Source organism: Ambystoma mexicanum, chromosome 2q, assembly GCF_040938575.1.
Source record: "Ambystoma mexicanum isolate Mex_15411 chromosome 2q, UKY_AmexF1_1, whole genome shotgun sequence".
Classification (NCBI taxonomy): Eukaryota; Metazoa; Chordata; class Amphibia; order Caudata; family Ambystomatidae; genus Ambystoma; species Ambystoma mexicanum.
In genome coordinates this window covers 416,689,896-416,716,457 of record NC_090924.1, presented here as the reverse complement: position 1 = coordinate 416,716,457, position 26,562 = coordinate 416,689,896, and the positions used below count along the sequence as shown (strand labels likewise).

At 41.6% G+C, this 26,562-nt stretch overlaps 1 long non-coding RNA gene across 1 annotated transcript in view; it reads left to right on the top strand.

The window, feature by feature from the left end:
• Positions 1–24,601, top strand: part of LOC138568955 (uncharacterized) — a 28,604-nt gene extending 4,003 nt beyond the window's left edge. The window contains exons 2-3 of the long non-coding RNA XR_011303025.1: positions 13,777–13,830; positions 24,351–24,601. This is a non-coding gene — a long non-coding RNA (uncharacterized lncRNA). The remainder of the gene's footprint in view (positions 1–13,776; positions 13,831–24,350) is intronic.
• Positions 24,602–26,562: the final 1,961 nt, after the last annotated feature.

The window sequence follows — 26,562 nt, the reverse complement described above, 5'->3', positions numbered from 1 at the left end:
TATATATATATATATATATATCTATATCTATCATTAACATCGAGATAGCGATATATATATATATATATATATATATATATATATATATATATATACTTTATTACATGTACTGCAATTTCGTAGTTACATTTTGATATTTACACAGCTGTGGGAATTCTCAAACAGGAAGACAAACCCTGTATTTGCACTACATTTTGATAATAATAAAGGTGTTTGTGATATCTCACATGTAGATGGCGTTTTATAACTGAGCATTTAACCCACATAAACAATATAGAGATATGTATCTTATATCGCCATTCAGCCCATAAATATGGAGATGTGACTTTTAGTCCATATTGCCTAGCTCTATGCAATAGGAATGTAGTGAGCGAACATCAACATTTTTATTTTTATATAATGTGTTTCAGTTAATTGAACTTTTCACATTTCATACAATTCAATTAATTCTTCATATATACACAATGTAACTTCCTTTAGAATCCAACATAGTAACACAAAACTTTTCAGTTAATATACTTAAAATCATGCTCAATTTATATTCTAAAATGAAATGATTCAAGGACATTTAAAACCCTAAAAAACAAATTCCACATATCGTTATTAATTTCTTTCCAATAAGTTAAGTACAGTGCCTGCATCTCAAGCACATCCTGCTGGCCCCACTGTCTTTCTGAAGTACATACGGTCTAGGAATGAATAGTCTTGTTTTCAGAAACCTTTTTATTTTTTTTGTATTTAATCATTTTAGATTTTTACAAATGAAGAAAGTTTTCTTCGCTGACTAAAAGAAGGAAGTGTCATTTCCTGTGTACAAGTAGTTTTCACAAACAAGTTTTTGACGAAAGTTCACTTTGCTGAATTTGCAGAGTTTTCTCCAAAGCAATGGTTATTAATTTGGTAGCTGCTATTAGCCATCTCGTTTTGGCACCCGTGATCAGGCGATTCCACCAGATGTTGTTGTCGACAACATATGAAGATTTGTACACAGGGCCGAGGAAGGCCTCTCTTTCATGGTCAATGGACGGACACACCATCAAAAGATGCTTGATAGTTTCTGTGGCTTGCGGGTCTCTGCAAAATCTACAAGATTTTTCTTTAGAAGCTGCCCGAATTGCTAGGACTTCCTGCATAGGTAGGAGGTTTAAACGGGCTTTCATCAGAGTTCTCATGAGGTGCTTATTAGGATATTTCGTGCAGTATTCCATCGGTTGCTTTAGTTTATTGTAGGCTGGTGGCAAATGAGATAATAGCTTGTTCGAAACAGAGTTGTCGTTTGTTTTTATCCAATCAAGCCATTCCATTTTTGTTTTTATTCTCAATGGATTCTGGATTAATTCCTCTTCTGAACAGGCTATTTCTCGCAGCGTAAGCTTTTGCTTATCAGTCCAGTTGTTTAGGGATTTGTTGCTTCCCTTAGATAATTCTTCGGAGATCATCTTGTATATTTCCAGACTGTCTTGGTTTCGTATTTTCCTATAGAGCTGAATCGTACTCTGCGCGACAACTGCCTCTATGGAGAGCAACCCCAGTTCGCGTCTATGGGTGCCACAGCTGTCGATTTGGGCAAGCCTAAAGTTGCCCTCCAAATGAAACCTTCTAGTTTTGTCCATAGAGTCGTTGGAATTGAGAGATTGGCATCCATGCCATATGTCAATGTGGGAATTATTTTAGACTTGTAAAATTGGATTGCTGGAAGAAGGCTGAATTTGCCGTATTTTCTATCGACAGCGCGTAGTTGGGCTGTTAGGTTTTTTGTTTTCGACCACAGGGATTTTTGCATGCTTAGAGATTTTTTCGAACTGTCAATGACGACTCCCAGAAATTTGAATGATGGAACGATTTCAATTTTCGATTGGTTCAAAAACCACTTCAATGATTCTTTTTTTTTTTATTCCCCTGCTTTTGCAGAATTAGTATTTTTGTTTTAGAGTTGTTAATCTCCATATTATTCTCCTTTGTGTACTTATGCAGATTGTCCAGCTGGTGTTGAAGGCCCACTTGGGTATGGTCCAAAATAATGAGATTGTCTGCGTATAGGAGTCTGGTAACTGTTGTAGTTCCGATTTTTGGAGGGAACGATCTAATCAGTTCTTGAGAAGTTTGAAAATCGCCAAGAAAGGAGATAAAAAGAGCTGGAGCCAGAGGACAGCCTTGTTTGACTCCTCGATTAGACGGTATGGGCTTGGAGAGTAGACCATTATTGTTTAGCCTGACTGATATATGATTGTCCGTATGCAGAGCGAGGATTGGGTCGAGAATCTGATTTGGGCAATTCCAGTTCTTCAGCTTGGCCCACAGTTTAGATCTGTCTACTTTATCAAAAGCCTGGGAAAGATCCACAAAGGCGAGAAAGATTCTGGGTGCACCAAGCGAGACCTTTTCTTTTAAGATGTTCAGGATCATTATGTTAGCCGCAGTGCTGGCATTTTTTTGGAAACCTGATTGGAGAGGATCCCTGGCTGGAGAAGTAATTATCCAGTTCCGGAAGTGGCTCAGGAGAGAGGTACCGATAACATCCAGTAGGGCAATAGGGCGGTAATTGGATGGATCTTCTCTCGTGTCTTTTTTGAAGATCGGGACGATAATGGCTTGATTCCAGGAGCTCAGAATTAACCTTCGTTCCTTGCAATGTTTGAATATCAGGCTCAAGGCCTCCGGATGTTGTTTCAAGTCGGTATTTGCTAGGCCGTCCGGTCCAGGTGCACGTGAAGGTTTCAATTTCATGATGATAGTCTTTATGTCGTCTGCATCAGATAGATCGACCCAATGAGATTTAGTTGGTGACTTTGCCCTCTCGGTATCCGTCAGAGGATGATCAAACAATTTAGAGAAGTGGCTGAACCAGCATTCTTCAGAAACTGCATTTATCATCAGCGAGTTTGCATGAGGTTTCATGTCGTTGATCAATTTCCAAAATTCTCGTTTTTTTTTTGTTGGCTATAGTCTTGATCATGTTTTCGGCATCTGCTTGGTAGAGCGCTGATATGTTGTTTCTTAGCCACTGTTTGTATGATCTGAGCTCCTGACGGTAGGATTCCCATATATTAGTGGAGTTCACAGTGGTTGCCTCTTTTTTTTAATTTTCTTAGGTGACGACGTCTGATCACTAGGGTCCGATTGTAGGAATGAGTAAAATTTCCTCTCTGATTATCAAGCCCTTTCCGAGGTTTTTTGAATTGCAGGAGCAGGGGGATGTAGCTAGTCCTGAATGTTGGATCATTAGCTTGTGTCTCTGTTGTGAGATTATTATATTCGTCTGTCAAGGATCTGATGTCTTTGGCACTCATACGCAAACGGGAGAGCTGAGTGTTCACTTCGACCGCAACGTTGTAGACTTGGTGGTCATGTCTCTTTGTTCTACATGTAAGGTTTAACAAGTTGTGGTCACTGAATTCCGTTCTGATTACTTCAAAAGAAGTTGTGTTCGAGTACATTTTTTCTGCAACAAAGATGTAATAAGGTTTGCTGTAGAGTGGTCGCGCTCCCATGCATGGATAGAAGAATGATTGTTGGATTTTGCGGCGTTTCGAAGGTTCTTAGAGTTCATTAACGAAACCCACAGTTTTCCTCTTTCTGTTGCTGGCGTATTGTCGGTCGACTTCAGGCAGTTACAGTTCAAATCTCCACAGATGAGAATGTTCGAAGTTTTGTGTTTAATCATTATTTCATCGATGATGTTGGCTGCTTCGTCACAGAATTTGCCGGATGAAGTTCTTTGGGGCTTCCAGTAAGTGTTAATGATAGCCCAAACTTCGGAGTCATTTTCATTGCTCGTTCTTATGAGCACTGCCAGGAAAGCGTAGGTGGCTACAATTTTCTTGGTGATGAATATATTCGACCCAGTCCGAATGGCTGTCAATAGGCCAGAAGACGGTCTGCCGAAAGGACCCTTTAGGGCTGGGGAGATCGCGATGGTATAGCCGTCAAGTGCAGGTTTATTCACTAGCCACGTTTCTTGGAGACATAGAATGTCATGGGTTCCTAGATTGTAGCTGCCGATTTTGGTTAGGTGCGTGTGGCCTCTAGTGTTCCATGACGCTATGGATAGGGTAGCATTTTGTGGAGCTTCCTTTTTGGATTCGGGTCGCCATGATGGTGAATTGGCCCCACTCGCTCGCTGCTATCTCTTAAGACCCGGAGTAAAGGCATCTGGCAACCAAGACCATGTTTCCTTTGTTGGTTTGGGGTGTAGGTGCGTCGTAGACTGGTCTGTGTTTTGTTTTGGTCGTACACAGTGTACTGGAGATGGAGGTCTTCGTTCGTTTCGGCGCACTGATGATGTATGCGATGACGCTGATGTTCTTCTGAAGTTGTTGCAATTTCTTGAATCGTTTCTATCTTCATGTCTTTCGTTAACATCCCAATAGTATTTCGAATGGGCGGTTCTAAATGAGACTTTCCCCGAAGTTCAGAATTCATGGTAGATGGGGTTTTTCCCAGCAGGGCGGTGTTCTTCCCCGTCTTCTCAATCTATACAAGTCTTCAGTCTGTGATTTGTATATGTAGTTCTTCACCGCAGGGATTTTGTTGCTTTCCGTCTGACTCTTGCTGTTTTTTGTGGTCTGGATCTCCGTCAGGATGAAGCCTTCATGGGCCACATTTGCGTATGCTTCTTGAGGAATCTCTCGAAGCGCCGAATTTTTGATGTGAAGATATGCCTTTGCTTGGTTATTTCTGTGGTACGGCTCTATGAGCGTAAAGTCGTCAGACTTTAGTGTGTTAAGTACGTCGACCTGTTTGAGGATTTTGAGAACAGTTCTTCTATTCAGGATCATATAATGATCTTCTGACGATTTTTGTTCGATCTTGAATAAGCGCACTGAATCAGAAGTCTTGCCATTGGATCTTGTAGTGGAATCATGCTGATATTTAGATTTAGCCCCTTTTTCTTTGGTAGGCGAAGATTTGCTCGAGGCGATTGGTCTGGTGGATTTTAATTTTTTGTACAATTATTCGATACTCAAGTCATCCGCCTGATTTAAGTTAGAGGGTCCCTTGCTCAGGTGGGTGGGTGCAGATTTGTTGGCTCCTTCTATTGGTGTGCGCGATTGAGTTTCAAGTTGGTTTCCAGGGCTGTCTCCCGTTTCAGTGTCAAGTTCAATGATTTCTGCTGAGTCCTCGTGTTGTGATAGATCAATCAGCGAACTTTGGCAGATAAATTCATCGGCAGTTCGTGGTGATTGAATGAAGTGCTTGGTAGTAGTAGTAGTACCGTTTTCGTAGTCCGTTCCTTCATTCGTGGAGGCTGTTCTAATTTCTTTAGGGTTTCCCTTAGGAGAGGACGGTGGGTCTACTGTGGATCTCTTTAGGGTTTCCCTTAGGAGAGGACGGTGGGTCTACTGTGGATTCTTTACGCCTTATGGTCGAATCTTGTTGAGGGCTTCTTGTTAGCTTCATTAGGGGTTGATTGAGCGTAGGAAATTACGTTTTTTTGGAAGTGACTTTTGTGAGTGTCATTTTCAGGGGCTCTGTCGTTTGAGAAGGTGATTTATTTTTTCGGTTAACGAAGAGCGGTGCCGTTTTCATGGCTTGTGTTTGAGGTATGATCTGGGTTTCTTTATCATCTGAGGTCCTTTTTTCCAGACTTGCGGATTGTAGCGTCATAGCTTTTCTTCCAATACCGATAGCTTCAGGTCCCAGGTTTCTCTGTGTTTCTTGTTTGCTCCAAGGCAGTGATGAAACCTTCTACAAATATCAACTTGGTATGCATCATTGCTGTTACTGTGATGCTGTCCTTTAACGATTCGTTGATGTTTTCATAAAGTTTCCCAAATGGTGCTAGGGATATTGTAATTGCCGACATGATGGTGGCTAAGTCATTTTTTTTTGACGGAGAGTCCTTTGGGTTAGGAGGAACTTTTTCGCTTAGTCTCCTGTTCCTTGGTGGCAAACACGGACGTGGTGTTGAAGTCAACAATTGCTCAGGGAGAAGTAGACTTTCATCTGTTTGAGTAGGTTGGTCTTGATTTTTAGGTTTCCCAATTTGTTGATCCAGGGGAAGTTGTGTTGATGGTTGCGTCCCGAATAATTGTCGGTTGTTAGGGACTGGGGGAAACGGTGGTGCATTTTTGTCTATAGGTTTTTCTTTAATAGGGGATTCAGTGATTAGTGGCAGCAGTACGCCAGATCGATCTTCCCCTTTTGGAGGTGTAAGAGATTTGTTATTCATTGTATGTATTTCTATTATTTATCTGTTTTTCCTTTTGCGCTGCACTTTCCACTTCTCCCCTCTTACATGCACTTTTCCCCTATCTTTCTCCCATGCACTTGCACGTTCTCAATGTCACTGGGCTTAGTAAGATAATTGTTTTTGTTCTCCCCTGTTCTCCTCCTTTGCCTTGTCGCACTCTAAAACACTTGTGTATGAGCGCGATAGAAATAAAATATCAATATATAGCTTTTCTGGGCAGCGAGATGGTCCTAGTTCCTATACCAGTCCTCTAGCTGTAGGTGTTTCACATATTGCTGTATTAATCTATGGAATTCATTAGACCATTCTGGTGCCCAACCAATCCTCACAAATACCTACTCGGTAAAGGCGTGAAAGTCCCTTACTAAAGATCCTTGTACATATTTTGTCACAGTGCCTTAAAGGGCAAATAACAGACACAAAGGGTCTTTCATCAGACCAAGCTACAACCGTAGTGCTTCCATCAGTATACTAGAGGAAATGCCTCAAATGTTTTTCAAATATGTTCCTTCTAGAACATTCAACCAGCCCATTTCCTCAAAATGTACAATGGAAGCATACAGCCCATAAAGTGTGGTTGTGCAATAACACTGCTGGTACATCAAGAGGGCCATTGTAGGCTATAGCCTCCAGTTTCATGAGAAATCTTTCTAGACATATTTGCCAACAGTAATGCTTCCCTATTTTTACAAGTAATCAATTCTGCATGTGTCTTGGCAGCAACCATAGCCACCCCTAAATAACAATAATTCTTGACTTGCTCAATTGGAACATCAGTGATGTACATTGAGTGGATGATCGCCTCATGAGCACAACCTGGTTTTGTCCAAATTGAGAGCAAGTCCATTTTCCTAGGCATAAATATTTAAATCAGCCAATGTATGCTGGAGGCCGATGAAAGTATAATCGCAGTCAGCCTACTCGGTAGGTCAGCCAAATAAAGGTTGTGTAGCAGGGGCACCAACAAACATCCCTGCTTCAGACCCTTGAATGATGGTATATCCTTAGTGCAAGTGCCCCAGCTACTCAACCTTGCACACACACACACACCAGTGCTTTTGCTAATTTGCATTACTCAATTCAAAATAACAGCCAGCACACCGCATTTGCTCAGCTTTTTCCAAAGAAGCCATCTATCTACTGAATCAGAAGCACCCCTAAAGTCATGTACGCTACATAAAGAGGGGAGCTATTCTTAATTTGCACTACTTTAATTAACAGATTAAGAGTAAGAATGTTGTGCGTAGTCGCCAAACCAAATCTTAACCCCATTTGAAACGGGCTTAAGAAAATTGTTTTATCTGTCCAAGCTTTCAGCTCTTTCACTACCTGGGCTACAAACAATTTCCCAGGCACATCTAGTATTGATAACTGGCGATAATTTATGAGCTCCAGGAAAGATTCCTTGTTATAAACTGTAATTAAAGTTTCCTGCTTCCAGGAGTCGGATAAAATGCCATTTTCAAAGACTTTCCTGAACAGTATGTCTGATATAGCAGCCCATTGTTCTACATTCTCATTCAGGACCACCTTTGCGAGGCCATCAGGCACAGGGGCCCTAGACTTATTCAGCATTCTACTTGCGGCATCAATATCGTCGCAATAGAAGTGAAGGTATATATACCCATCAACTCATGGTGCCTTCTTGGGGGCCTCATGCCCTTGTCCTCCCAGATTAGCCTTTATGTAATTATACCAGACTTTTGTCACTGATGGGGTTGATGACCCCCTCCTTTTTATTGTTATTAAAATGCTTCAAGAATTTCCAGATTTGACTTACATTTCTGCTGTTAAGTATTTCCACTCAAATCTGTCATTGCACGTTTTTTTTTCTCACAATTGTCTCGTCCTCTTAGGTCAACAAGTATGTTTGTTCTTTGCTTTCTGAATATCCTTTGTGCTGCATTCTGGTTAGACCCACTGATTATCTTTCTCCTCATATCACGCTTTGCGTCTCATACCTTCTTAACAAACTTCCTCAGATGGGGCTTTCTTGTTTCAAATAGTAATATCCTTTCGGCACTATGAATCCCGAGGTGAGAGACATAAACCAATTCAAATTTTCGTTGGCTGTCATAGTGTTTAATTAACCCAAGGTCCAAGTGTCCCGTGGCAACAGCAATTACTCATTTTCTATAGGTTAGCCTCAGTCCAACTAACCCTGTTACCACCATTGTTGATATCCAGATCCTCTAACACCAGGGCTCGACAAAGGGACTGACTTCTCTCAAGCCCAAGGCTTACTATCATTATTGCATGATCACTGTACCCTATTCTCGATGGCATCCAACTTGCTAACCAAGAGATGTGATTCACAGTTACAGAAAAAATAATCAAAGGTGGCCATCTTTTTACCTCAAAGACAGGTGAATCTACAAGGAATATCCCCTGTTGTTCTCCAATTTTAACATCATCATGGCACATTCTCTGACAAAACAAATTCACTGAATACCATGTTTATTACACCTGGCCTGATTCATAGAGCAGACATCGCTAACTTGGTTAACTTAGTCTGCCATCTCTTCATTTATGCCATGTGCATTACAATCCTCCCCTACTAAAACCATGTTGAAATCATTGTTAATTTGCCAATGAAGCAGAATTCCCATCAGTGCCTCCTGTATGTTATCAGTGTCATGACCGACTGGGGGATCTACTAATGCTTTCCTTTCCCCAAGATCATTAGTGAAAGCAATTTCAGTTGCCAAGATACTCTTCTCCCAAAATGGGACTAACACCTGTATAGCCAACAAGGATTGTGTATGGCGATCAGCAACTCACTATAAAGGACGCCCCTTAGAGCCTTGAAGGGTAATATTCAGGAAGATGTTATAACCATCTAAAGAATAATTGGTACCTAACCAGTTTCCTTGTATTCAAAGGAATATACACCTTCCTGAGTCGCATCAATGAGGGCACATCTCTACAATAGTACCATGCCTTCTCGTAGTCCACGAAATGATGTTATATGGACTGGAACTACAGCAGAGCTTTACTGGCAAAAAAACTTGCAACTGAATTCCAATCACAATTTGACTTTCCACAAACAAATCCTAGGCTCTCACTTATAAACATTCTCCCCTGTTTACTGGTGGTCATTTTAGGGTGCCTAAGAGCCTCCACCTGTGGCCCTTCCACCTTTTTTTTAGGTATGTCCACACCCATTTGCAGGCCATACCCCATTCTTCAGAATGTAGGTACATTTTGCATAACAATATACATTTGTGTCATTCTTAATGCAGTCTTCCAAGGACTCTACATATTCAAAACCAGTAGAGTTCAGAACCCTCAGGAAAGGAATCATGGGTATCAGATGTAATAAATAGGAGTGATTAATCCATTGATCCCTTCCTTCCTTAAACAGGCTGACAATTGAAAACATCCTGGGTTTCTTCGGACCCGTATCAACCATTTTAGGGTCATGATTTACATTCAGCCGTTAAGACAGTCTGGGGGGGTGGTGTGAGCTACCTCACCTATTACAGGGCAACGGACAGCAGAGACCTGCTTTACTCTTCTTTTGGGAAGCATCAATGATGGATTTATCAGAGCACCTTTCAATTACATCCTGCTTCGTTCCATTTATGGACCAATCATTACAGCTCTCATTTATAGCCTTGGTCTCAGGAGTTTCCTCATATTCTTCCATAGTTTTCATAATTTTTTGGGTTCTTCAACTTGTCAGGGTGCCTTTGCTTTTATTGAGGCATTTAAGTCACGGTTGGCCTTTTTCCATGCTCTCTTGGTATTCAGTTGTACTGCCAAATCATCTTCTTTCTCAGTAGCTGTCACATTGGTGTTGTTGGCTTTGGCAGTGCCCTTTTTGGATTTCAGGATAGTCTGTCTTTTTAACCGTCTCCGCTCTTTATTGTAGACGTAACATCCCGTAGTGTCATCACCATCATTAAGTGGCTCCTAGAGTGTCATTATGTTGTATCATTATTTAGTGGGCTCTAATGAAGTGTCTCAGCAGCTTGTGCATGCACACTCACTCCATGTTCCCACATCTGACAGGGCTGGGCATCCATGCCCAGTGCTACTTCTGTGATGCAATGCTGTCCCATGCATGCATAGATCTTCATGAAACGTATTACAAAGTTTCAACATAATATTTACTGCAAACCGCATAGTGGTCAACAAGGAAATAGGCAAAGTAATGCTTGACAGAGTTGAAACATCAACGGCCAAGCCATGTCTCTCAGTCAAAATATCCAGACTCTTAGTCACACTCTGATTTAGAGGTTGTCTTGTGGCCTCCTGCTTTCTGTCACCATTTCCTCTGAAGGGCTTGTGGGGATCGGTTCTGCCAGTTGAATGCTATCCATAACTTGAGCTTGCAGGGAATAACAAAGATTTGGGAGAGAATTCTTGTCTATGATGATGGTACACTTACTACTAGAAAAATGACCGATGATTTCTTCCTCTCCAGATTTGCCAGTTGTTTTGATTTTATCTGGCTAAGAAAATCAGTAATTTTACCCATCGCCAAGACTTGTTGCTGATCGGGTTAGGACTCTCTCGTACCCTCTTTATCTAGTACTTGCACGTCCATCGTCACTCTACCATCAGGGTCTGCTCTCTTTGAATGCAAGGCATAGACACTGCCCTTACGTTTTGCTTTCCCCGGCATGCTCACAATAAGAAAGGAGAAAGAGGGCAAACATGATGTGAAAAACCAAAGGGTGTTTAACCATCTAGACCCCGGGCATCTCTGGGGGTGGACAAGAGCGGGAGGATAACGAGGGTGAGGGGTTCTCAGGGAGTAGGTTCCTACTACCCCTTTCCCATCCTATTTTATAGGATATTCTGACTTTCCAAATCCCCCCTTTCTACAAAAGTCCAAAGTCGAAGAAGAGGAGGTCTGAGATCAAAAAGACTAACATCCATACATTACATTGGACAGGTCCCACTAATACGGTCAGGCAAGTTCAGACACTTGACCCTAATTGCAGACCTGGGACCTATTTACCCTTCCCACACAGTTAAGAGATGGAACACTGAGACACACTCTTAGCAAGGCGAGGCACAGGAAGGAGCAGTTCTTCCAGGGCAACGGCTAACCAGGTGGAGCAGAGCGACAGGCCAAGGGGCAGACTCGAGGAGTAGAAAAACCTTGCGCACCCCAGCGGTAGATCGTTTCCTCTGAAGAACCTTGAAAGTTGCGCAAGACGAGAAGAATGAAATCTGCCCTGTCTTTCGTGGGTGCCAGACACCCTCCTGGCTGAACGACAGAGTTGGGCAGGCAAAGTGGCAGTTGTGGTATCAGCCTTGACTTCAGGATCAAAACCACAAGTAAAAGAAAAGGAATTAACACAGCCGGTGAGTTGAAAGCAATGGAAGGCCGGTCTATGCTGAAAAGAGATTGTAGAAGCAAAAATGTATCCAACAAATGAAGGTTGCACGTGTACCAATAAGACGCGAGAGAAAGTAAAGCATTGTTTAACTGTAAAACCAAAGCTATTGAGTAGAAGAGTGGTCTGGTGAAGAACGATTGCCCAATCGAAGGGCTCTGTGAAATCTTTGATGCCGTAGAAGCGGCAAAGTGAGCAAAAGAAGATGAGATGAAGGAAATTAACTTTGTGAACATTGAATTGTTAGTTTTAATCCCGGCAGAGGGAAGCCTTGATTTAAAGGATTTCTTTGAGCTTTTTTGTGCTCAAATCTACATGTACCAAGAGGCTTTGGTGTAGGAGTCAAAACGTGATGGTTAAGAGAAAGTCAAAGTGGTCATGCTGAGGTATCAGTCAAATCCTTGCACATTCGAAAGTCTTCAACAGTGAAAAAGAAGTGAAAGGAGGCCTGAACCTGACCGAGGGGAGCCCAGAGAGTGTGATTAAAGCTTGGGAAAGGAAACCCCTACAAGTACTGTGATTGAGAGGCCTTAGCCTGACTGATGCAGACCTACTTTGAAATGTGATTCTTTGAGAGGTCTGAGTCCAACTGAGGGAGACCCACATTGAATTTGATCTCTTGAGAGGTCTGTGCCTGACAGACGGAGACCTATGTGAACTTGTGAACAAACTTTTGGTGAATTGTGAAGGAACCATTCCCCGTGCTATAAAACGTGGGGATGGGAGTTTGCTCAGTCACATTGACTTTTTATTTGAACACTAATTTTCCTTTTAGCATTTCATACTTCCCTTTTAACATTTTCGGTGTAAGATTGAGGGCAGGCATTCGTTTTTTTATTATAGGCCATTTTTATTTGACTAGACGACTGACTAGGACTGTATTTTCTTTTATTTGATGGTCGAGAACACTCCCATCTTAGTTATTGGGCAAGATAGGAGTTTTTCAATCCCTTTAAACCAACATGTAAAGGTTTTGAAATTTGCAGCTCTTGTGTTAGTGTCTCCTTATGATACCACGCCTCCATTACAGTGACAAAACAGAACTCACCACCTGCAAACCATTTTCCTCGTCCTCAAACTGCCAACTGGAGCACACTTGTAAACACACTTTCAAACGCGTGCGCTATGAGCTGCGTTTGTTAAGGACGGTGTTCCACGTTGAGCAGGTGCGTCCAGGTAAACCCTAACAATCAATTGCCAAATCCTACAGCCAGCACTTGCAAATAGCCAAGTCTGATCAGCACAACAGTCACAAACTCCTTGCTGCTGACTGCAGCACACTTGCAAACTCACATTCAAATGTCATCAACAATGCAATGTATTAGGTGATGCTGTGAAAAGGCACATTCATGGGTGCATAAAAGTGGACTTATTTGATTCCATGAGTCTGACTGGTGATGGATGTGGAGATATGACACCTCTTATCCCCCACAATCCCTCTTTATTCACATTGGTGGCAGAACATGAACACATTTTGGAAAATAGGTGAACCAAGGTACTCCAATGTAGGGAAGAACAAGAGGGTAGACTCGAAAACTGAGAACAGAGGTCAGGAGACGGTAGAGCGGAGGATGCAGTGTAAAGAATCCCATGTGGTGGGATATCCTAGAAGTATGTGAATTCTGCAGAATATTTAGCCAACTGCAAGGTGGAGGTGTAGTAGGAATGCAACCAAATGTAATTTTCTGCTGCTTAAACTGTGTATGTCTGCTTTGCTGTTATCCAGCCAGGAGACTGTGCCTCAAAGTTTGGTGACATAAGAGACTTAGCAGGAGATGATTTGAGGTTTTATAGAGAGGTGGGGGCGTGTGGCCCCATAGACTACTGAATACAGAGGTCGGAGCTAGAGTACTGTACACATGACTAATGGCAATGGCTGTCTGTGTCCACCATAAATCGCCTGGTTCCAGCATCCTATTAACTCCTCTTCTGTAATCCCTATTCCCCCCAAACAGTAATGCTGACCCCAGAACCTGTCATCTCCCATCATGAACACAATAGTGAAGCCAATATCGGATGGAAGTCATGGAATCAAAACAAATTGATTCATTTTAACCTCCACACGTTCAAAAGACAGTATTGACCATCTGTGAGACGGCAGCGTTGCAAATCCAAGCGCCCATCACATAAGTAAAATGTTCTTGTAACACCTTTCCTCACTTAAATTACTTTTTCTGAATGTCTCATGCAGCTGCACAGTGAAAAGCTTTACTTTATTTGTGTTTCCTATAGGCTAACTAGAAGACCAGCCGACAAAGGACAATCTTGTTGACCCTTGCATCTTTGGTATGTTTAAAAAAATATATCTTTTCCCCTTGGCCAATACTGTGAGCATTGCAATTAATGCTGGATTTGGGTACTAAATGTGACATCCCTTATCAAATACTGACCTGCTCATGTATATGCATGACTCTTTCTTGCATTCATTCAACCTTGTGTAATTTGAACGCTTTGCTGTGCACTGATAGACCCATCCACAGATTCATTCGTGCTGGGGCAGGAGAAGTTGTTTGTGTCATGGGGCTGTTGTTTGTGTCTACATATACTGTGTAGTGTATTTTATTTTAAAATGTGTTTTTTTATATAATCATCAACCAGCAGGTGCTTACAACAGTCAGCTATACAACTGTGGGAATATCGTACATAGCTGGATTTGTAATCAGATGCAAACAAATAAACACACATCTAAACAAAGGAAAACAAAACATAACAACAAAGTAAAAATGACTCTCCAGGCATGTTAACTAGGCTCAGGCATAAGTAAAAGGATTTAGGGTGTACAGTGACGGTAGTAGTTCACTCCAAGCTTAATAGTGTGGGGAGCTGAGCGAGAGTGGTATCAGGTGAAATTACTCTAGGGGGGTAGGGTAGCGGCACAAAACACTGGCATTTGCTCTCAATACATGCAATGTAGCGGGCAGGTAGTAAAATGTTCACAGTGGTTTATCATCCGAGGGGCGACATTTCAAAAACTAGTGTCTTCCAGGATTCATAGGGTTTCTTAAGGGTGTAATCTAAGCCATACAATGATCTAGCCCACACTCTTGTTTCAGTTTCACACCAAACCTCAAATTCACGGTACCACTGTTTGTACTGTGGCCCCCTGGTGACTTCCAGGACATAGCGTTGCCGCGTTTAGCTAGGATGAAAGCCAGATCCATGCATTTAATATGCTTATGTTTGCTACTCCTAGGGTACGCACCAAGGAGGCATTCTGTAGGGTCCCAGTTGTATCTAACAATCCCTGCTATTTCGCAAGCCTCTTCTATACAGGTCCAAAACCTTTGCACCTTTACACACTTCCAGGTCTGCTTCATCTTGGTGGCACCATGGGCAGACCGAGTGCTTGTGTTTGTTAAATTTTACAACTCTACTAGGAGTCATGTAAGTGTGGTGAAGCACATTAATTTGGACCAGTTTAAAGCCAGCGTTCCGGGACACCTTTTTGGGAAAATAAGCATCCACTCCCAGACCTGTTCCGCAAACTTGTTTCCCAGATCTGATTCCCAGCAAGTTTCAAGTTTTTAGTTTTAGAACTAGAGGATTAGGCCTGTTCAGCAAACAACCATACAATCTGGAAACCAGCCTCCAGCCATCCTCTAAGGCATACATTAGAGGCAGTAGTTCAGTTTCCTCTGGCTGAGCAGGCCACTCGCTCCACTTCCATCTAGCCACCCCCGTGACACTAAAGTACCATAGAAATTGTACCCTGGGGATACCAGTTTGTTGGGCCAGATTGTCCAGATTACTGAAACTACCTTTCTCGTACATGTCACCGTATGCGAAGATGCCCCTCTCCTCCCAGTGCCTCATAAGTCCAAGATCATCCCTGTTTTTACACACATCAGCTACTATTGGGACATTAGAGGAGTAAGAGTGAGATATATTAAGCAGTCTCAAAACCCTGAACCATATCTTCCTACCGAGCGCCACTAGCAACGGGAGGGAGTTCATGCAGGTACTTGGAAGCCATAGCATGTCATTAAGGTGGGCAAGGGGTAGCAAGTGTTTAAGTAACAGCGTTTCAGAGGTAGTGTCATCGGATAGCCATTTTGTTACAAAGCTGAGCTGGGCCGCTTAGAAGTAGAGTTCTAATCTGGGCCGTTGAACACCACTGTCCTTGTAGGGTAGGTATAATACTGTCAAAGCCAGTCTGTGTCTGTGTCGAGCAGGGCCCCATAGGAACACCCTAATCGATGTATCTAACGAGCAAAAGTATTGCTATAGTAAAGAAATCTTGATAAAACAATTATTTATATAATTGCTATTCTACCCATAAGTGAAAGTGGTAGTCGGGAACAGAAAGATTTTTTAAAACCAGGGTGTTACGGGTGTGCATATCTTCGGGCTTATGTATAATCTAAACACCCAAGTACTTAAAAGAACGCACAGCCCACGGGAGTGTGGTAACGCGGTTTCACTCTCTCCACAAAGACCAGCCTTGCAAAATAGGCAGGACTTCTCTCTATCGAAGGATATCCCAGAGAGTGTAGCAAAATTATCCAGCATGTCTAGGATTATTGGTAGGTTGTGGTCTGGCTCACATAGCTACAGTAAAACATCATCGGCGTATAGTGACACAAGCTGTCTAGTACCGCCGACCATAATGCAGTCAGCCAGGTATTCCTGTCGCAGGTAGCCCACCAAGGGCTCAAGCGCCAGTATATATGACAAAGGAGATAACGGGCCGCCCTGGTGTGTCCCCTGTTGGATATTCCATGTATTTCAGATATATTTGCCAGATTTGACCTTAGCAGTAGGCAATGAACATAACAAGGCTACCCAAAGAATACACCACTCTCCTATCCCAAAGCTTTGCAGCACAGCAAACGGTCATTCCCAATAGAAGGAATCAAAGGCTTTGATAGTATCCAGTGACACCACTATGTACTGTATAGTGTATGTGTATTATTTGGTCATGTGTGTGCGTACGCATTCTCCGTGTTTTTAGATATCAGGTAATCTGTGTGTCTACTTCTCTATTACCTCAATCAAATTATATTTTCCTGCCATCATTGGTAACAAGGTGTTTGGTATTTGTGCCACACTGTGTCAATAAAGCTGAAGATTGGTGTGGCATCAGGAACAAAGCAATGTGAGGACAGCCACATAATGTTTGGCCTGAGCCTTGCACAAAGTTTATCTGGGCAACTGGTGAAGTTTTTGTTTGTGTGCACGGGTCGCCTGGGGGAGTGAATTTGCACCAGATAGTGCAGTGTTAGCAGCAGAACATGTTTTTTGCATTGTGGAAAGAGTACACAAGAGCAAAGATTTGCGCCATTTGGCAAATGTTGGCACCATGTGGAAGAATGGACCTTTATTTCTCTTTTCTTTTTGTCCTCCTTAAATGGAATGAAGGAAGTGAAACTGCTCAGAGCTATTTATCTCATGCTTTTAGCTTCAAAGAGCCTAGTTGGCTTTATACCAACAGCTACTAGGAGCGACGTGCCTAGTCAAACTGGTGACATACGTATAAACATTTGCGAAAATATGTATAAAGGAGCATTATGACACATATAAGACATTTAAAAGTCCATTGAAGAATATCAATACAAAATATTGTTCATAGTTTAAAATAAACTTTCCACAAAACAATAACACCATAATAAGAAACATATTATCAAACAAAATTACAATCACATTAAAATTACAATGATGCATATATAATGTACAATAGTTTGGATTTCATATGAAAGTTGCATTTGTGGCATTTCATGTACTAGCAGCTAGTTCTTCAAATACAGTTCCTGTCTACTAGATGCTGCCAGAAACCTAGGAGCTGCACCTGGGTAGAACCTGGTCATTAAATGTTTGTTTTGATCAGTAGGAACATGTACACACCCAAAATCTCATAAACTCATTGCAGGTGATACATATTGAACAGCCATTATCATGCATTGACCATCAATATCCGACAGTGCATGCATATTTGGGCCTAGTGATGCAGTCTGCACCAGTGTCCTAGTCTTGTGAACATTTTTAGATCAGCTCACCATTTAAAGTTAGGTCTTGCTTGTGCCTTCCTTGTGCAACTCCCTCTGCGCTCCAGTTTAGGATTCTCTCTTCTGGCCTTCTCTCCCTTGGACTACATATTGAGTATCTATCTGACCAGTCTGCAGCACTTTTCTAATGGTCATCATCTTCCTCGTCGTCCTTTCTTTGAATCAGAGGCACTGTGGAGGCTCTCGCTCTAAGCCGTCTGCCACACATTGCTAATGGTTTGCCTACTTTCTTACAATCTGCCACGGGGGAGGCGCTCGCAATAAGCGGTCTGCCACTCTGTGCTAATGGTTGTTTTCTTTCCTTCTTTCCTTACTAAGCATTAAGCAACTATTAACTAAAAGAGTTTGTGTTGCTTTTTTAAATGTGATTTATGCATGCTATTTGATGCCATCAACACCATGCTAACTTTATATCCACATTAACAAGGGGTATACAGTGCTTCACAAAGTGGCTGAGGGAACCATAGTCCCATAACAAGGGCATGCAGAAGAAAAAACTAATTTACGAAGTGGGTATGAGGAAAACATTGCTGTGGACACCTATTTCAAAATGAGTAACTGACATGCCTCGATAAACTGGAGAATTAGTCGAGTTTATTTTTAACTATCCCACTTGACAAATCTCTGACCCTGGTCAGATTACTGTCTCTGTTAGCCTGCAATACCTTTCATGTCATAAATGATGCTGCTTTCAAACAGGAAATATTCTTCCAGAAATCTCTATTGAAGACTCTGAACACTTTACAACTGAAGATGGAATTTTTAGTTCTTAGTTTGAGCTATTAGGTAGCATATCCACCTATAACCTGAAACCATTGCATTCGAGTAAAGATGGAGAAAAATGGCATATGAGGAGGGATGTAAAGCTTGAAGGTGATGTTTTGGTATTTGCCCACCCATTTACCGCCGTTGGCCAATGCCAAGCTCTATCGCCATTCCCAACAAGTTCCTGCTCCTCGCTGCCCAAACACCTCCTCATTCAAATTCCTTGAGCTCCCTTTTATCTAGCCTTATCATCAAACAGTGACTGCAAGTGTTTTTTTTCAAAGCAGTCTTATGAGAATGAATGACTTCAATGGGGCTGTAAACACCTTCTGGTGCAATACAAATGTTTAAACCAAGTCTGCCTACAGACACTCAGTTTATAAGCACCTCATGTGTATTTCACTAAAGTCCTATTTAAAACGAGCATTAGCAAATCCAAACATTTTGGCTTGTGTATAAGTGTTAGGCATGTGCAATTAGACGCCCTCGTACGCACACCATTTTGCATGTGCTCTACCATCAATGGCCAGTTAATACCACTACGCCAGTGCCTGACAAGTGCCTTTCCCATGCCTACACAAAAGCCCAAACCGTTGGCATTGCCAGTGTTTGTTTTTGATTTATAAATTGTTAATATTACCATTTAATGAACTTGGTAAAGTAATTAATGGGCTGACATAGAAGCTGACATAGAAGCTGACTTCGAAGCTGACATAGAAGCTAAGACGATTATGTAGTTGTTGCATCAGGGAATTAGTAGACTAAATGTGGCCATAGCTTTATTTTTTATATTTGTAAGGAGCACATTCAACAGGCTCCAATCCAATTCTTGGAAGGGTCAATGTGTACAACTATTTGGCAACAGTCACACACATTGTAATTAGCATTACTCAGTTTGAATGCTTGGACGTATAAATAAGTTGCTTGTCTTTTATATGGATTTCCCTGCTACAATCATAGGATATGAAATCTTGCTAGATACTGTCTGCAATATGAATTATTGTGATTTGTATGCAACCTTGGGGAGTCGAGAGGTAGTGCTCTGAAATGAAGCGTGGTGGAGGTGAAAACCAATACTTTAGCAGGCTACAACATGCATATGATGGGCATGTCCAAATATACAATCTTTTATTTTAGAATGTTCTGCTGTGATTGTGGGTTTCTCATCTAGTGTAGATTAGCTTCACCTATAGTTCTCTTCTATGGCTGCTATGTTGTAGGAACATCATCTGGCTCCATAAGTGCGTTTTTGATTGAATTTGCCAGTCACTATCTTTACTTTTCAAACACACTAACCTGTTGGCTTCACATGGCTGTAAACATGTTATGTAGATGTTAATTGCACTAGTTCGCCCTGTGAACAAGTACATGTTAGTGTTCTGGCACACTGCAGACATTTATGGTGTTTGAAAGACTGGTGAATGTAAATAAAAATAAAAAAATAAGACAAGTAAAGTGTCATAAGTGGAAGATGAACCAAAAATTAATAAGATATGTTGGTGAAGTGGGAACAGTGTGGCAAGAAACTAGCTTCCTAGAGAAAATCAGTCCTTGCAATTGTTTGTGTGTGTTTGATTATAGATCTCCATCGAGCATGCAGTGCAATGTTGGCATGCAATCACATGACAGCGAGGCTCTACATATTTGGATAACTTTTTTTTTTTTAGTTGGCCTGCCAGTGATGTTCCTTTAAGCTGTTTTCTTCATCTTTTATATGCCTTTTCTAAGTCACTGTGGAGAGGGGAGAACAGCTACTCCAGTAGATTCCAGGTCCATAATGACAAGGTTTCATTAGGAAACAATTAATAGACCACCTTCAGAAAATGTTGTTTGTAGGGGTGTACAACATTATTATTTAATGTAAAGGTTTACTCGCAGTACTAAACTGAGTACTATTTGCAAAGATTTACAAACAATTGTAAATGCTGTAAACCAAATGTTTACTATTAGTGGTGAATTTGAGGTGTACAATAGGTTGCAACGGTTTACAAATATTAGTAAATGTTGTAAACCAAATATGACGTGTACGCAATTTTTGCAAAGGTTTACACATATTAGTAAATGTTGTAAACCAAATGTTTACTAATGACAAATACAGGTGAACACTAGGTTTGCAAAGGTTTACAAATACTTTTTTTTGGTAAATGAAATGTTCAGTTGTGCAATGCGCATTAGGTGTACATTACGTTTGCAAAGTATTCCTGTTTTGTAAACCATGGGAAACTTAAGGTTTACAAATATGTGGAACATAAAGTCCAAATGGACTTGCATAACTACAAGGTTTGCTCATGCGTAAACGCAATGTAAACCAAAAGTTTACAAACGAGTTCCAACTGGTGTAAACCTTTGCAAACAGGAAGTTTGCACATGTTTGCATGGTGTTTACCAAATTTGTAAACTATCATTTTCATGGTGAAAGGTGTAGATGATGTAGTTACAGAGGGGGACTGGCTGGATGTCAGAAAGTGGACAACCTGCCTGTTGTGCACAAAGCTGGAGCCATGTTCTGGATTGTGAGCACAAAACATTAGGGTGTATTACATAAACTGGGTTGGGCAATGTCAATTAAACACATGGTTGTAAATTGCATTTCTATGCTACATTTCTCAGATTTTGCTAAATTGCACAGAACATTATGTTGTTGATTAATTGCAGTGGTTCGCATGTGAAACATGTTATGTGAATTTTGGTTTTCTAAATGTCTAGCCATCGCGACTACACTTTAGCTAGACTTTGCAAAAAAATAAGAAACAGACATGGCAGGTGGAAGATGTCACATGGTATAACATGCCACTATAATTTGCCAGACAGGATTGTGCAAATTAGATAACAAAATAACAGGAAAGTGCAGTTTGATAAACACAATCCTAATGTGTATAACAAAGTGTAGTAGATGTACATTGGCCCCTACAGTGTTTCAAGTCATTTGGGCAAGATTACATAAAGTGCTCATGTGGCAATTGCACAGACCAACTGGGTCGTCTTTATACAACATTTTGCAGTTATTTGCCCCAAGGCAAATGTTGTGCCAGTGCAACTGTGTACAGCTGCAACACATTTATGGCACTGGTGCAATTTACTCAATCTTACCCATGTATTTTTTTATTCCACGCTGCTCGCTTTTTTGAGGAGCAGTGGTCAGCATTACAGAAACTTTGCAGGAATGCTGAACACTACTTTAGGGTCAAAATGCCTAGGTTGAAATATGTAATGATTTAATTCACTTTTGCAACCTCCTCACAGAATATACCTTCCGTGTTGCAAAGTTTCTTTATTACGGACCACTGTCCAGTGTTCCAGAGCTGTATGATGCAATTTAGCACTGCTGTTTGCATTTATCAACCTGTACAAATGTCATCTTGTAATCGTCACTAACATTTCTTTTTTACTCGTGACAGTCCATCAAGGGTATCATTGTTGGCCAGGCATAACGTTATCGAAAGACATAAAAGCCTTACGTTACGCCCCTTTTTCAATATGACGGAGCCCTTTTTCCATAAATTCGTAATTTGGTGATGGGGAGCCGTTACATGTTCACATACATGTATGCAGGTCCTCGCTGCCAAATTTTCATCATTTGTAGAAGAGAGGGCTGATTAATGGAATTTATGGCCCGAAAAACAGGGATTTGTGTGCCATTCTGCCCGCAAATCCCTGTTTAACAAATGGGGATTTGCAGGCAGAATGGCGCACAAATCCCTGTTTTTCGTCGCACAAAGTACATGAATCAGTGTAAAAGTGAAGGGTAACAGGTGATGTACACACGAGTGCTCCACCTTTCGCCCTGCATTTTTGCATCCCGCTGTACAAAGTGAATAAATGCTGACTGACATGCTTTTATGTCAGGCAGCGTTTACTGTTAAATGTGAGCACTGTATGACTTGCTATCCTATCAAGTGGTGCTCAAATGACAACTAAGCCCAGCCTGACTTGCTTGCATGCTGGGCAGAGTTTAATTTCACTTATGAACACTGCTTACCGTGTGGATATTAAGCAGTGTTCACAATAACAATTAAACAATTAGGGTTTCATTGTAATTGTTGGCACTGCCTGCCATTTGAGCATGGTAGACAGTGTCTACAATTGATCTCTATGGGGTCTGCCTGCTTTATGCTGGTGCATGAAGCTGGCAGACCCCTTAGGGATCTATAGCATTTGCGCTGGCATGAAAATCACGCCTGCGCAAATGCTGAAGCATTTATATGGCGGAGAGGAAAGCAAGTGGCATCCTCCTCTCGGCATACAAATGATTAAAAATGAGGCTTAATTTAAATTAATGGTGCAAACGCCTTATGCAAGGCTCATGGCGTCAGTGATTTACGTTAAGTGCTCATTGAATGTTTTTTTTTTCTTTTCTCGAGGCACGCTTATTTACTCCTCAATCAAAATGATGGCAATAGTAGACATTATTAAAAAGAAATATTTTTAGCGACATAAATGTATTGATTAAACGCAGCACTGGAAAAAGGCTTCGTAATCGGTTAGAGGCCACCTGGCTGGTAATCGAATGCTTATTATTGTTTTTATTGTTGCTATTATCATTAATGTTACTGCTGTGTTTGGTATTTCACACAAAACCTTAGCAGGAGTCGCTCCTCACGGCATTACATATCACACAGATCAGGTTTTTAACAAACCGATCCACAAAGGAGAGCAACTTCATATTAAGCCACTAGGTGGCAAGCTTGCATCTGAAAGAGAAGTTCCGCTTCTAAACCTGCAGCGAGAATTTACTGCTGGATTTTTAGAAAGGAAAAAACAGCTGCCCTCAAACAAGAAGAGGGTGAGTAAAGTTTGCTGTAACGATTACAAAGAACACAAATCCAACCAAATGTGGGTATGAATTTTTTTTTCTTTCTGAGAGTCGGGTTTAAGCAGTCTGCTGCCTATTTTGTCAAAATGTTGGCGCTATGAGACTGCTCCAGAACTTATTTTGGAAGAATGTCTCTGTTTCTTCAAACCAACAACCATACCCTGCAAGTTTGACAATAATTGTAAAAACTGGCCGAGTATCAAATCCTGTCCACCTGATACCATGTGCTGCTGTACCTAATCAAGTCCAACCGCCAAGCAAAGAGAGACATGGATATTTGCTGGGTCACTACATCACCAGCAGCAAGCAGCGTTTAATACGCCTCCCCTAATGACTGGCTTCCATGATGTGGCAACAGACATCTATTTCTGTCACGAAACTCTCAATTCCTAGGGCTTTGCAATAAAACTGACGGCCACATAGCTGACAATGTAGCAACTGTAGATCATTGATGTTCTCAAAGAAAATAATTCAAGCCTAGAATATGCACGCATGTGACCCATACAGTTTACGAAACAATGAGCACCGACAGACCTCTCGAAATTGCAAATCATACCTATTGCATTAAACAAAGTTGCTAATGATGATTCTTCAACATCATCTAAGTTTTCTTTTCTTCTTCGGGGATTCTCTAATGCCTCCTTCAGAACAATTGGGAATGTTGAGCAATACATTTGTAGTGTCCTGGCCTGTTTCTCCGTTTGTCTTTAAGGACAGAGACGCATGGAGCGGTTAGTAATAGAGAGGAATGAACGAGTAAGAAGCTTGTTACCTCTGATCCCTCTGTGCGGTGCCTTTTTGAAGTCTGTGTCTGCATTAAAATATGCCCATGATCTGCCCTGACAAGAACATAACATCAATACCGCTTACTGTTTTTTTTTTCTTGTGTCAGTTTTAACCGCTTTCATTTTCACAGTTGTGTTTTCACTGCAGCCGTTTTTTGCCACATTATTAGCAAGCATTGGCAATGCCAACAGTCTCGGCTTTTGTGGGCATCTAATAGTATACTTTATGCATATCGTCAATCAATGGGTGGGCAAATAACCAAACACCTACAAGCTTTGTGTCGTCTCCAACCATACCTGCCTAACATCCGGATTTTTCCCGGAGAGTCAGGAATTTGAACCATTTCTCTGGGTCTCCGGGAAAGACCCTGGAACCTCAGGAATTTTGGTGGAGGGGCAGCTTTCACTGATTGCTTTTTTTTTGTTTTTTTATGCTTACAGGACTGCGCCACCGCTGTGGACTCCCTGCCTGAGTGTGGCTTTATGTCTGCAGCAATGACTGTAATGCTTCCAGCACATTGGCAAAAAATGCAGGTGAAGCAAAATAACGCGCGTTTCTTTTGCTTTAGTTCTTTTTGCCCAGGTTATGGTGGACTCAGCCCCATTGAACCACAGCCATCAGGTTTGCAGGCTGGACAACTCACCACTGCACTACATAACCTGATGAAAAACAACTAGGGCGAGATGTCCAATTTCGGTACTGCAAAATTCAGGAAAAACGTTTGTATTGGTTCTTGGAGTTTACATGTGCACATTTTAACGTGTTGATTTTATGGAAGGCAAATGCAATTTGGTTGGTTGTGAAAAGGCAATTTAATGAAATATGCATATTTCAATTTGAACTGAAAATGTCTGATGTCACATCACATTACAACAGAGTTTACCTTTTTGACATGTGGGCGGAGTCATGTGAAAATGGGCAGAGTTTTGTGTGACTGTGGGCGTGGCATACATCTCAGGAATTTTGATTTGCAAATGTAGGCAGGTATGTCTCCAACATGTGGTAATCATACAATCCGAAGGGGTGCAACAAAATGCCCCAAACCAGAAGCGCCCAGAACTTCAAGTAATCAGTTCTGGGCTCTGCTTATCTGCAAGATAAGCTAGAAACCAAAAGAGCGTTTGACGCTGCGCCTGCAAGAAAAACATGGGGTTGAGTTCTGCGCTACTAAAAAGAAAAAAATATCATGAAACATAATTGTCCTAATTCTGGTGAATCACAGATGGATGAAATCCTGATTCCACCTCAACGGGATCCAAACATGTAACCTATAGATTGCATTCTGTGCTCAGTCAGCAGCATTCGCTCAACCCAGCCATCTGTCCTGGCTAGCAAAGCTAACATTTTTCCCTCGTGTCTAACCTGCCTCTGTCCCTCACTTCCTCTGCCTCCACTCTAGTAATTCACTCATCATGATCACATCCTAAGCACAGCTGGACGTACTGCCTACCTGCACTTAAAAAGTATCCAATGTTGGTTGTCCTTAATCTAAGTATGTTTGCTTATCGGGGTGCAGCCTTGGAGCAGCAGCAAAGGTGCAGAGATAGTGTGTGGTATTCCTGTCCTGGTGTTAAGTGGGTTGGACATGAGCATAAAATGTTGGCAAGCCTCCAGTTTGGCCAGCGATGCCTGCTGACTGAAACAAAAGCAACCCTCAGAACCTGGGTGTTCCTCTGCCAAGGAGAAAACAAGTTGCATGTAGTGCCTGCTTTAATTAAGAGTGTCTCTTCCAGGAAAGCGATACACCAGAGACCACTGCTGCACAAGCAAGCCAACTGCGCAAGTCTCACCGCAGTTTGTTAGTGAGGGTACCTGACATAAAGCCTAGCTTCATCACTGAATTGCCAAGTAACCACCTTTTGGTTGATCTGGAAAAACTTTCCAGGAGCTGAACCAGCACACTTACTGGCATTCTGTTCTACTGTCCAGTGGAGGGTATTGGAGGAGAGTTCAAGTGAAGACACAACAAGAGTTCAACGTCTTGTCTTAGTCACCTGTGGTAGGGGCACATGTTGCTCACTGGGCGGCGAGGGGAAGATGAACATTTAAGCTTTTATGTTTCAATCAAGAAGGTGGCTGATCTTTTTTTTGTTTTGGATAGTTTTTTTATAACACGCTTAATACCTGAGTTTGGTTTCTAAGCGCAGATCCGGGATTTGAACCTCTGTTGTTCTGTGTGGTCTTGCTTCCAAGACCAACGTGTTGCCCCTGTGATATCCTCCGTTCAAAATCAATTATACACAAAATCAAGTGTAGCTTGCAAACGTGTCCTGGCTGCTGCCTTGCTCTACCTACATTACTCACCAGCCACACCTTGCACCCCGTTATGTGGTCTGTGCGCTTCAGAACAGGTGAAAAGACGCACTAGCTGTTAGACTCGCTTGCTGAGAAAAGGGAAGCCACCCAGCAAGGCCAAAATTGTTCTGAAACATCAGAAATACTAGCTTTCTATTTCTCAAGCAGGTGGAATGTTTAAATGACAGTTCCCAAAAGATAAGGAGACATTTCTACAAGCAGTTAATTAATTCTGGAAGCATTGACATTGATTTTCCCATTGAAAAACTATTTTTCAAACCAGGCCCACAATGTTTACTAACAGATAGCATTGCCACACAGTTTTGTTTTTGTGTGTCTTCATGACTTGACTGAAAA